The following is a 13,711-nucleotide window of genomic DNA, read 5'->3' as shown; positions in this document are numbered from 1 at the left end:
ATCACCTTAATGCGCTAGGCCAATGGCACTGTTTGAAAGGCGACTCGAGAGTAAGGAAAAGGATGACAAAGTTTGTTAGTTAGAGCTAAACTAATAGTTTCAACGTGTCACTGTAGTTGATGTCACAGGTTTATGTATACTTCTATTTTTCGCCACGTCCATTAACAGAATGCCTGCCACTTTGTGGGCTTGCAAAAACCACAGAAAGCTACCATTATTCCTGTCTATACGTCGGGGCACGCTCCGCCTATAGGTAACATCATTCGGCCTTTATGCCTTCGAAATTATGTTTCGAAATCTATTGACTAAACTGTTAGTGTTTGTCAAAAATCACATACTTAGGTAAAGTCAGGAGTAAGAATTTTTTAATGTATATTGACACTCTGTGATGGATCTATGAGGCCGTCAATTAGTGGAACAACGGTGGCGTCGGGTTAATTGTGCCGGCTGTTGACGTGTTTGTAGTATGACTTTCTGATGGCCATGACGGTTTTCCATGAGGGCCTACAGTGGCCCACTTGGCGTACCTTTATCTAAATTCAAATGATCGCGCAGCTAACGGACCAGGGAGCAAAGTTAGTCCATCATGGCTGAAGCGTTACGATGCAAATCTCGCTTACAGGCGTCAAGTCACACGACCAAGTAGTTGTCATGGCAATACTGTGAGGCTTCAGGCAGCATTTTCTAACTGCATTACCAACCACCGCGTGCACCCTTGCTTTTGGTTCTCGGTTGGCATTTCTTCTAAGTAACCTTGATTTTGGAAGACCAGTCCTTTCCATTTCACGCGGCGCTAGGGTAGGTCCGCTCTTCACATCACTGTTCGATTTCGGTATCAGGCCCGGAATCCAGGCTGCCACGCGTCTCGGATTTAGGCCAAGCAAGTTTAATCTCGATCTTTGTTTAGCTTAGATTGGCAGCCAAAGCAGCGTAATTTTGGATCACCCGATGGAATAGATCGTCTGCAATAAAGGACGCAGATAACGATAACCGCTCGGTTTTAATGTGTGACATAGTATACATATGCTTAGTTTACGCTATAGATGTTCTTTCAACGATGTTGCGGGTTCGCGCTGTTAAGGCAAGTTATTTGAGATTCCCACACCGACAGGGCTGGAAGCAAATAAGAAAGCTTCGACAGGCTGATTTTTCTACCACGGCAGAAAGCGTCGGCTCCCAGCAAAACGAACGAGCCAACTATGTATTTAGATCTATGTGTAGCGTATTCCATCAATGACGATATTGCCTTGTATGTTCAGCTCAGGTGCTCCTTTTTGCGGGAAGACACGATTGTTGTTTGGCTCATAATACTGAAACGAAGTCTTGGCTTGCATTTGGAAAATAAGTGAGCTGAAATCTTAATTTTTTGGCATCGGCGTGCATCGAGAAAGACACACATCTCATTGTGTAGGCTAATCTACGAAGTTTCAACAGCGACCATCGTAAGAACGTTTCAATAAGATGAAGCACATCGCTTCGGATCTATATAGAAGCACAATATTGAGGACGGCAATATCTCACACTACGTTTTTTAAGCTATGAAACGTGTCCAGAAGTCTGCGTTCTTTCTTTATTCGAGTTATGTTGATTGGTTCGCGTAAACGGCTGGACAGCTAGTAACGGTTGAAGGCGAGAAAACGATTGGCTATCGAGTGCCATATTGCTCTTTAAACACCGTAGTGCTTTAGTGCTGCGAGACGATGTTCAACTTAAACTAGTACGTGCAGCCGACGAAGCTATATCTTGACTTGTACGTCACTGTATCTTAAGCGCTCTTGGTAGTCTGTCTCTTATTGTGAAACGACAATTAATCCGGGGCACCATGCCGTAATTCAATTGATAAAAACTACATACATTACCGGAATCAGGAATTGCATAGCCAAAGCAAACTATTGAAAGTCTCGTTTTATCAGAAAGCTAATGTTGCTACCACTTCTGCTGCAAGTGGATAGGGGCTCATCTCGCCATACGGTCAAAACTAGACATCAGTAGGTCGGCAGCTTGCTCTCCCATACATCAACATGTCGCCTACAAAATTAAAACTGAGGCCACGTTATGAAGATAGGTAGTCTGGTCTTAGCTTCCTACAGTAGTGATAAGCTTTGGGCTTCGCGGGGGTTGTTTCGAGTTTAGCAACTTAACTTCGGCTAAAATCAGACTAGTTAGGCGTATAGAATTGTCGGCTTCAGCTTGATGAGGCATATCTATCAAGCTTGCAAGGCGTAATGTTTATCAGTGTCCCAGCAACTCAGTTATCGTAAATGCTAAAATTGCAATTTAAAATACCCTCCTCTCATTTTGCGCCTAACTTAAGCTCGAAGGTAGATAGGCACGCTAAAAACGAGCTAACCTGTTGGTCGAGGTAAGCCGTTTTAGCCGAGTGTAGTTCCCCCATAAAATAATGCACGTTCTAGTTCTTGAAAAGTACTATAATATGTGCCCGCGTGCTAATGAGAGCGTCGTATGTTGTGGGGCAAGATTTGTGAGCCGACGAAACAGGTTGTACTATGTGTTTCATTATCAATCACTGTATATAATAGAAATACGTATATGGAAAGACTTGTCAGGTAGCTCAAAAGGGGGCGAAGTACACTCGACATAGACGTGAGGTACGAACACACGTCAACAAAAGTCAATTTTCTACTAAATCTTTCTATCTTTTCAAGTAAAAGTCCAGGCCAGATTAAAGCAAGTGATAGAATTCGACTGCCACCGTAATTTTGAAGCTGTCATGAGAGTGACGATGTGCTTGTTGTTATGACGTTATAACAATATTAACTCACTATCAAATAGGAAACTTTCTTTCATGGAAAATCAATAAGAAGAGAATGTTTTAGTACGCTAGAAATAGAAGCAGTAAAAAAATTGTTATTGAGAGATAAAACGCTATAGCGAAAACAAATACATCTATACATGACCCCACTTGCAAATATAGTTATAACTTCCGTTTATACAATATTAATTTTTTCCTAGATCTATATGTGATATTTTTTCAGCAGCGGGTATTAGCCCGAAACAATCATAGGCGCCAATATTACATTAGCTATATTTGCTAATATATAACTTCATTAGTCAAGTTACCTATTAAAAGAATACGTTAACCATTATCAATGTGGCAGGCAATTGCAAAGGCGCGCACTTATGACTATTGAGCAACTAGTACTAATAAGTTAAATATTATGCCTATCCAGTTACTAGCTTATTAAACATGCTGACATCACAGCTTCCCCGGTAGCGCCATGCGTTGCTTTAAGACTACGTATAAGCCTTTCGCAAATCCCGTCACTGAGCTTCCGTGTGTGAACGTGCCGGGTGAGAAGAACAAAATATTGCTTAAAAATTAGCCTCCTTGGTAGGACGGCAGCGGGGACCTAGTTGCGTATCGAATCTGCCAACCTTAGAACTTCAATTATATATGAATCAAAGCTTGGCGAAGGACCAGCAAGAAGCTCGAATCTCGAATAAACCGAGCTCTATGAAGGACTTTACTGAACTCGCCTAATATCTTCTGAAGAACTCGTCTTAGCTTCAAAAGGAAAAAGCAGATTTCACTTGTACCTTTAGTGCTTGTATTCTTAGTAACGCTTTCCTCACATTTACTGTGAAGGGTCGTCGTTTACGAATCATCCCGATTTGTAGCCTTTAAAATTTCGAATTATGGCCTTGCCGTTTTTCGTAAGTAAGAAAATTACGAAGACATGATGTCGATATTGAGCAAAAGTCAGACGTACCAGTACAATTATTAACGGTTGCTAAAGAACTAATACGCAGCGCGTCGTTACGAAAACAAGTTAAACTTAATAAACTTATAATACATAAACTGTATGATATTTAAACATAACGAAATAAATTCTGAATCTACGCTTGAAACAGAGATGTGCGCTACGCTTATACGACTAGGTTTTTTTTTCTCTAAGCTGATGGCGTTACTACACACATTTGCGTTAACTAATTCCTAGCGTTTCCTAGACAGTCTGTTGTCAGGGTTCAAGATGCATACTTTTACTTCGTTAAATTTCATTTCTATTCAATATGAAAAGCCAAAAGCTGATTCGGAAATTGCTACACGCCACGCTTACGCTACATGAAATTTGTACATTATGCACGTCTATCGGTAGATTTCTATCTAAAAAGTGTATTGATCTCAATGCTACCAACTATTTTGTACAACTATTATTATAATGTAAAATTCGTAATTGTGACGCGCACGGCATATGGCTTCAGAAGCCACGCCGTAAAAACCAAACTCAATAGTTGTACTGCTATAAAGGTAAGAAACTTGCAGTTATTACAGACAACCTGTACCCGACGAAATAGGCGTACGTTTATGTATGTACAGCATCCTTTGCCACGATCACGACAGTGAGTAGTCGAAATAAAAATATGCTTTAGTAATTCTCTAATAATTGAATAATTGAATTGAAGTGAATAATTGGTCATCGACTTATCCCATATTTGGTCCTCCGTTACATCTCCGTCACTTTCCGTTTTCTACTAAACGATTCCAATTAGAACGAACTTATCGCTTGAGTCCTACGTCGTTAGTCGGTTCATTTCGGGCCCCGATAAAACTTGTTCCAATGTTTCACTATATTAGCAGATATGCTTCTTATTCCGATCTAAAGCAGCTCTCCAAAATCCGCTCTCATAATTAACCAGAAGTTCTGAGTGATAAGCTCACCCAGTTTGTCCGTTCCGTGATAACAGAACTTTCCGAGTGTTTCCTGTTACTTCCTCAAAGCGTACAGCGAATCCATAATAAAAAAAAATATATATATACGAAGCAAGTATGTAAAAACGTCTGTTTTTCTTCACTCCAAATGTAGTTGTTTATAATTTTGAGTTTGTTTGAAAAATCACAGCTCCCCAGGACGGGAATAATGATTGTCATTTCACAGTCGTCGTTGGCGAAATCCTGATTGTTCATAAAGCCGGTAAACATATACGTTTAAAAGTTTATTTCTCCTAATCGGATTTATTAAAGCCTCAGTCCTCGAATCGACGTACAAATCTGCGCGGTTCCTGTCACCCTTTGTTCTAGGTGGAAGCGGAACTGGCTACTGGTATTACGTTTTTACGTGTTACTAGTTTTTAACGAAAAGTATATCGCATACAAAGGTACACAATTTTTTTTTGTCGGAGAAAAACGCGAAAATGTCTTATATGTTACTCAACGTAGACGAAAGTCCCTCTATAAACTTCGTTGTATCGACTGTGGCTAAAGAAATATTTTTTGAATTTTTAAAAAGAGTTACATAAACAACTACTTACTGAAAATTGTTTGAATTGTAAATAATGTAGGAAATATGTTTAAGCAGTAGGCAAGGAAATGTAGGTCCTGTCCAGAGTCAATCCAGCGTATTGGCTCGCGATCGTGTGGCACAGGAATTCGTAGCAAAAACAGAAAGCAGTACAGCTGTTCCGTCCATACGGCGCGGCCTCTTTTAGGAAATGTAGCTTGACTGGTTTTTAAGTATGTGGCTTCTTTGCCGCGTCTTTGTACAGCATCAAGTGATGATTCTGTCGAACTGTTAAGTAGGAAAGGATAGGAGTCCCTTCCCTGTTCGCATCCTGACTTTCCATCCAATCTTGGTCTTACACAGCATTTTCATCTCGCAGGGCTCTTTTGATGAACCTTTACCACTCCGGCCCCACCGAGCTTCTTTCGCTTCAAGCCAGCAAACACTCGCTCAATTAGCCTTTACCCGTTTCATCACGCAACGATGGTCGACCCTCAAAGCGTGTGCGTTCCCTATCTGGTGAATTATATTCCTCGACTAGCCAGATGCTACCAGGCGGCTGACCGCGCGCATTCGTCGCCTGTATATACGGACGTTAATACAATGAAATGACTTACAGACAATTGCAGAGGTGACACTCTCTTCTTAGGTATAGATTTTGAAGGAAAACGATGGAGCCGTATTATATTAGCGTATAACCATACTATCTATCCGGTCGTAATAATTATATCGCATCGCAGTTGTTTCTTTCTAGGACTACTTGATTTTTCCTATATATACAGCAGAGAGAATCTAGGAGACTAGTTAATTTTCGTTCCTCCTTCTAACGAACTCAAAGATTATGTTCCCGGGAATAATTGCTACGTTAGGGATTGTGATTTGACAGACTACAATAATAGACCGAACATAGTAAAATTGCTTTTGGTGTTTTTCGTTTTATGGCTGCTAATTGAGTTACTGAAGTGCACGCAGCGTGTATGTTCTGTCGTCTGCTACAAATTGTAATGGTTAGAAATTGCGATATTTGCCAACCAAACCTAAGGACACATGATGACGGTCTACGTTCGAAACAGTCATCTAAAGTGATGGCAGTCTTAGCCGCAATGCTTCCGGATGTGAGGCTATTTTATTTACGCTTAATTTCAGGCGACGAAATATTTCGCGCCCGGAACTTTGTGGTCATTAGACAGGCATATCCGCTGCTATCAGAGCCTGTAGCGGTCCTTCTTTCATATTTATGTTTATACTCTTTTATAGATGTAAAAAAGAGAATTCTATGTAGTTAGACTGGCTGTACTAACTATGAAATGTAATTCGTTTCTATGGCTCTTAGTGCTCTACCTGGATGCTAGAGCTTTCGTACAGAGTTTTTTTTTTTTACAAGGAACTAATGGTAGCCCTTTTTGATCCCTGGGGTCATCCAGACATCCGCACACCTCTGTTTTAGCAATAGTGTGTTCCAATATGAGTACTTAGATTTGAGAAGAGTACCCTAGTGTTTGTGATACGCGTACTCCGATATGAACAACGTACGCAAGAAGATTTGCATCGCTTACTAGATAGAATGGTCACTGCCGTACATACGGCATGTATAAAATAGAACATGCCGTACCTGCGTGTTTACGCTGTCTTTCTGCTCTAGTTTACAGCCACGCGACAATTTAACAACCATAGTAGATTTTCGTCGCTTCTTCTTTAAAAGCTATATGTGGCATAGGCTACGCAGGCTGATGCTAAGGAAGGCTTTCGATAGAGTCAATAATAACTCCCAAGTATTGCGGTTTTTTAGATAAATGGAAAAATCCTCGTGTTGGACATGATAATGCGTTATCATTATGTTGTTTAGCCTTTATTTCGCAGGCATTTAGCCATATGCAGCTGATATACTTTCAACTCTAAAATGATCTAACTAAAAGCTTTGTTGAATCCTTAGCATGATCGCTGAAATGCAAATATCGCCTAGTTATATACCGAGGATGTTAAATTGTGGTTATATGCAAACTTTTCTATAGATTTGTTCGACAGGATGTTAGACAATTTCGTAGCAATGCCCTTCTGATCTGCAATGTGTCTTGTAGTACTTGCCTTGTTATCCGCTTTTTTGTCTTTTCCTATTGTTAATTATATTTATTGACACCAACGCTTTCCCTCCCTCTTTCCTTCTCTCCCAACGGTCTCAGCTGAAAGCCCGCGACATTTTGTAAGGGTGTGTAGCTTGTCGCGACACACATGTACTACTACACAATCAGCGTCAATATGCTACATGCGCCCATTGCCTCGAAATGATATCCATGTGGAGCGGAGAGCCGTAATAAGGTGCTTCTCAATAAATATGCCATGCATAAAATAATTGTATCTTGACCTTGTTCCTCTGATCGTTCATACGCAAATAGATTTATGGCGCTGACGAGGTCTGAACGAGCAAGCCCCATTTGATTTTTTTCAATTCGAGATTTAGTGCTCCAAGCCATCACTTCATCCCGTATTTATAGTAAGTCCACTTTGATATTACTAACATGAGAGTGTAGAGGCCCGCTGTTCGCATGTAGGGCGCCCAAGTTGGTAGGCTAGAGAAAAACAATAGCACGTAGGGGGCGCAAGTGGTTTGATTAGTTGTATAGGTAGACGAAGGCGTATCGAATGCATGAAAATGCAGCGACGTACATAAACGATTTCGAATAGTTAAATGAAACTTTCGACCGTGCATTGGAAAAAAAAAAACTATAGAACTACGTATTTGTAACGTTTCGAGTGCTACATATTACTCCGCCTAGGTGAGTCAACGGAAGTATACGCTCTTGCAGTATTAAGTCCAGTTTCTCTTTATCGTAGCGGTAATTTAATATTATCAACGTATGTGAGTTAATTGAGTGTCAACTTTTTCCAGTTCAGTAGTTCTAACCAAGTTGGATTCATGATAGAACATTACCTTGAAATACATGAACTCTTCCGCATTGTTTAAAACATGGCAAACTTTCTGAGTTTCTGGCAGATGATGCTGCGTTGTAGTACCACGAGCTTTTAGTAAACAAAATATATCGTCATTTCAAAATATCAATTATGTCCAATAAGAATTTAGCACTGACTGCGTCGGTTAAATCTACCGATCATACGATGCAAATGTGTGGGAGCGATTTTCGGTAGATTCCCCCGTTCAATTCCCCAAAAATTGCCAGTTTTTTTTTTACAGCTGGATTGGCAATTTTTAATCATGCGATAATAACAAATAAAAAAAATAATAAATCATTTCAATAATACGGTCTCGTTTTAGAGACTTTCATACATTTTCTCTAGTTCATACTGTTTGCCGTTGCTTTCAGTTAGTCACACCGAGGAGTATTCCTAGCTCTCACCTTTAGGCTACCGTCAAAGTGATTAAACAGGACTCGGTTTCTCAATCTCCACTAGTCTAAGTAGCGCACAAACGCCATAGCTATACCCAACGCGTGAATGGACGCAACGGAGCCAGCATTTGTACGACCGTTTCGTAAAGCCCACTGGACTAAGCTCGTCCATTAAGATACCATGCAATAGCAGGTAATCAAACATTCTACAATAAGGCTATACTAGCCACACGATACTTTAGAGTTGTGAAGTTTCTAGAGAAGAGGAAAGATAAGTTGGCCAGACGGCTTCTTTTGAGTGCAAGAAGGATCTTGAAGGTCTACTTAATTGCAGACGACGGTGCGTCTGTCATCTATAGTGTGACACATTATCTAATTGTGATACTTATTCGTCAGACATTGTTTGTGTCTTACCATATACTCGTATACGAGTCTTGTACCAATAGTATGTAATAAGTTACCAAACGATACAAGCACTGTAATTTAACTGACAGCTAAGCCAGGCTATATGTGCTCGTTGATCACCACCATCGTCCTCTGAGGAGGTGGGATAAACCGATTCCTTTGGATTTTGTGACTGAAGTTGCTCACCGAGCCGAAGCGACCCTCTAGCAGTAACTGGGGCGGACTGTGTGAACAAACGGGAATATTAATTCTGGTCCAAGCTATATTGTCTGTGCCTCAGAGGGTAGGTTCGGTGATTCAGCTCTATCTGCCTAAAGTAGCCACAGCTAATCATATTCAAATATCCAACCATTTCGGTCGCTCTGGGTTTTCGGTCCTCAATCGCAATGGGTCCGATAACGTGGCTGATCTTCGTCACGCGGGAAAAAAACGTAGGCGCTAGTGTTGTCCTTAGCCTTACCGGAATTTATTTGACCATCAAAATTCCGCTAGAAGACCGTTCGTAATAGCGAGTTCCTAATCGATTCATCTGTTCAGGCAAAACGTGCTGACTCTGTGATGCGATAGTAAGTAACAACTCCGATGTTGTTCTTTCTTCGACCGTAGCTTGAATGGATTACCGGCAGCAGAAATAAGAGGGATTGGACGTGATCTCGAACCAACTGCTTTGCTATTTACCCAGTAAAGCATAGTAGCCGATAATAAGTACAGAGCTGTTATTAGGAGATCGGAAGTCGCTCCTAATTCGAAGGAAGGTACTGATAGACGACGAATTGCTTTTTTTCAAGGATAAACGTGGCGACGACATAGACTTCTGGCTAGGAGTTGCCACTGATAGTTTTTCGGGAGCTTAAATCTATTAGATTCACATAGTGCTTGAATGGAACCTTAAACACATTCAAACGACGACCTATTTTTGATAAACAGTAGACCATAATTTATCCTACGAGATCGTAGTGAATAAATTCTGTTTGTATGTACAGCGCATCGTGCCGGGTAACATAAACTCTTAAAAGTAAACCTTCGAACGACGAAGCATAATAGAAGTTCAAGTTCGTTTCTCAAGCTTAGATTCAGACTAACAATCATTGAATCTAGGTGAAATACACTATATTATAGTGTGCGACAATTGTTTGTAAGAGGCGGATATTGCAGATGCGCCCACTGGCTAACAATCGGCCCGTTAATAAACGTTAGATAAGATCGGGACTTAAGTTGCGCCAATAAAAAAACATTGCTTCGACGTTTGTATGAAATGCACCTAGAACTTATTATTCGATCGAGAAAGAAGTATGCAGTAAGTCTAAAGGGACCCAGGAGCACCGTCGATGGTACAGCTCCTCGGGGTCGTAGGAGCTTTCCACTTCGACAAGCAAGTTATTATTAAGTTCAGATTCGAATCTGTGGGGTCGAAGGTGACGTAGTGTTCGGCGCGATGTCTACTATAAGTATTATGAGGTATATTTAGGAGGCAAGGCAGGACAGGGACTATTTGCCCGAACGACAGCTAACATTAAGATCTACGAGAATCGAGTATTTTGCAACTCATATAGGAACCATGATTAATTCCCTCTAACACAGCCTGAACCCGTTTGAAGCGTAGGCTTCATGCATTCGAAACGAACTTGGAAGTATGGGGAATAAAATACAATAACTTGTATCGACATAGCATCATCACTTTTCTGCACTCAGTTCTCATGTGCTGATGTAGGTACTATGTACACGAAGTGACGTACTTCCGAGCAGCAGCCTTGTATGTTGTTTACTTTATATTCTATATAGACTTTAGATATTCGAATTAACGAACATTAGCTTGAACGTATTGTACTGATGTGTAGAAGAACGTATTTAAGTAGTTCAGCAGAGCTACTTGTCTAAACCCCGTTTTTTCTATTTTTCTGTCTTGCCGATGGTAACCATTTATTTTGCATAAGCAAAATCATTTTATAAGCCCTACCGCCCCTAAAACTATTGTCTGCCATGTAAGTAATACTCATCGAAAGACTCTGTTTACCTATTTGTCGCGACAAAACTCGTTTTCCTGCTCACGCAAGATGACTCATAATAGTCAGCCATTAGTAGGGCCATTTACTTTGCATAGACGATTAGCTCCAAGTTGTTATGTGTTATATTAGTATTTTGCCTTGACGTACGCATTAAGTTTGCCGATTATTCAGACTCTAAGCTAGTGGTTGGGCCCATTAGGATTTAACCTTACATACGTCTAACAAACAAGCATGTCATTTGCTATATCGATAACTTATAGATCGATTTCTCTAAATTTATGAAAACGGGTACGAGCTTCCGAAGTTGTTTCGACAACCACCTTTTTCAGGCTGCGCAGAGCAGCAATTTTGCAATAATGAAGCCCTGAATTCAATCTTCCTTTGAGACTCAGCGATTTTTACAACTCGCTTAAATTTTTAAGGAATCGAACGTTTGACCAGCCGTAGGCCATGAGCCAGTCGCGAAAGTTTCTACCGAAAGGCTGCAGTGTTCGCCAAAGATATTCCAGCCAGATTAGATTGGTACTCTGACCTTCTATTTTCGTTTTTCTATTCACTTCTCGTTTTCGTGGCATCAAACGTGGCTGATTTTGAAAAACATCACGAACTTACATATAGCTGGCCCACTGAAGCTAATACTGCTCACTGTGCACAACAAGCGGTAATAACGGCCACGTTTAGGTACCGAAATGGCCAAGTGAACGTAACCACGTGAATCTGTAGGCTTTTGGCTGCTAAGAGCAATTCAAAACGGCGCTTATATGAGTACATGTGTGAGTGTAGACGGCAATACAGTCTTTACGTCCTGTACTGAAACGTTGCGGAAGAAACGACACTCCGCTGAACGCAGTTACGTCAAGCTGTGAAGTCAGAAAATAGGCGTGTTCGTTGGCTTTTAAAACATGTAGATACAGCTTTACAGTTTAAGATAAGACTTCAACGTTACCCTACATTCATAAATAAGGAAGGCTCAAATGGATTCAACATAGAAGAGGAAAAAAGTAATGATTATTTTATATACACAAAGTTGGATTACCAATTCGATGAACTACTTAAAAAAACAAACGAAAATATAATGAACACTATTGTATGATCCTACATTGCAGCTAGACTTTTATATTCAACCCGGCAGTCAACGAACGCTTCTAGTATTGCGCTCATTGTTCACCCTAATCCTATTCAAAACCTAGACTTGTATTAGCTTACGCATCGCGCAGCATTCCACCAAAACGGAACAAGTTAATCAAGAAAATCCGATTCATCATAACCCCGCTAAACCCCTACCTTATGCAAGCGTTTGACCTTTACAGAATTGTACGAAATATTCGCGTGTCAATTGCTCCGAGTATTGTTTTGCGCCAACCTGAACAATCAACGCTGCTGCCAAAGTTGTGTAACCTTACCTCGCCAGAAGGTACGATTTTTACGATTGCCTACCTTAGTTGCCCAGTAATATTCAAGCTGCCTATAAAAGCTAGGCGGGAGCCCCGAAAACGATCGGCAAGCATTAGGTCATGTGTGGGCCTGGTCACGGGATAATTTATCCTGGAATGTCTTCAAAAATTTGTCCTGAAAAGGCTTCAAACTGAACCTTGAAGTGCCAGTGTGGCTTACAAGACAATCCCCACTTCAGCCACCGGGATCGCTTTCGAACTTCTATGAATCACTTCCAGGTGGCGCCCTCAAATATCAGTCGTTTAACTATTAATAAAATATACGATCGTTTTAGAGTAGATGTTAGTTTAACTTAGATACAAAGATATCTACTTAATTCAAACAGACGATAATCTATCTGGCGGATCCCCTCTCTTGAACTGCAGAATCGTAGGCTCCATATCGAAAGTTAAGCGTTTAGTTCTTGAATTGCTATCCTTCAATGTTACTTACGGCTTCTGAACATATGATCTGAGTATAAAAAATTGTCTACATGTTACCTAATATTTACATACTCTACACAGGGGCTGTGCTTTCCCAAAACAAAAGCAAATCAGATCAAGTGTATCGCTTAACGGTATATTAAAAGACAACAATTGGTATAATATTATTTCTCAACTATAAAAAAGACCTTCGGGTGTTATGCTATAGGTATTGATACTTGATAGTAGCGGAATAACAAGGATGTTTTCCTTCCCGATATTGTGGCCGGCGGGCTTATTTTCCTGGGTTAGACGTACACCTAGCAACCCTTGCGACAGTCACAAAAATAAACTCATATAATTCTAACTAAAACAAAGCCCTGCGTCTGAGGCCAAGGGTAACATCGAACAAGAGATACTGTAGTGAACCTAACCTCGACAATCGTTGTTATTAGTGATAATTTACCTTATATATATATATATATATATATATATATATATATATAGTATATGAAACTTTAGTTTATATATAAATGCACGGTTGCGTCAAACGTCTAATTTGACATGTTACAATATAATATATTTAGCCATTTCAAGTGAGTAAACAACAAAAATGCCTCTGGTAATAAGGCAAATTCACAAATCGAAAACTGAGTAGATAATAATTATAGTAATTGAGCTTTGATTTTAGCAATTCAATCATTTCATCTTAACGGTTCAGTTCTTCGTTTTTAAATTTGGCTAGGAATAGTACAACTGGCCTGAAATTTGAGGCACTGCTTGATCCTGCAAAACCTAACTTTCTGGATGATTCTGACACGTCTTGCCGCTCACGCTACGCGGACGGTCTGTTGCGCAAC

At 40.3% G+C, this 13,711-nt stretch overlaps 1 protein-coding gene across 6 annotated transcripts in view; it reads left to right on the top strand.

Moving 5' to 3' along the window:
• The window catches only part of LOC111253538 (uncharacterized), a 94,015-nt gene that overhangs the window by 43,359 nt on the left and 36,945 nt on the right, over window positions 1-13,711 (top strand). The window contains exons 1-2 of one of the 6 annotated variants that reach the window (XM_086992953.1): window positions 8,561-8,777; window positions 12,306-12,409. The exons of 3 other annotated variants lie outside the window; for them this stretch is intronic. The gene's annotated coding sequence lies outside the window, so the exon portion shown is untranslated. Of the gene's footprint in view, window positions 1-7,707; window positions 7,732-8,560; window positions 8,778-12,305; window positions 12,410-13,711 lie in introns of those variants that run through there. 2 more of the 6 variants (XM_086992956.1, XM_086992954.1) reach the window with 2 other exon arrangements.

The sequence above is a fragment of the Varroa destructor genome, unplaced genomic scaffold (assembly GCF_002443255.2).
Source record: "Varroa destructor unplaced genomic scaffold, Vdes_3.0 BEIS01000006.1, whole genome shotgun sequence".
Lineage (NCBI taxonomy): Eukaryota > Metazoa > Arthropoda > Arachnida > Mesostigmata > Varroidae > Varroa > Varroa destructor.
Note: the sequence above shows the minus strand (reverse complement) of the source record. Positions and strands in the feature narration are given on the sequence as shown.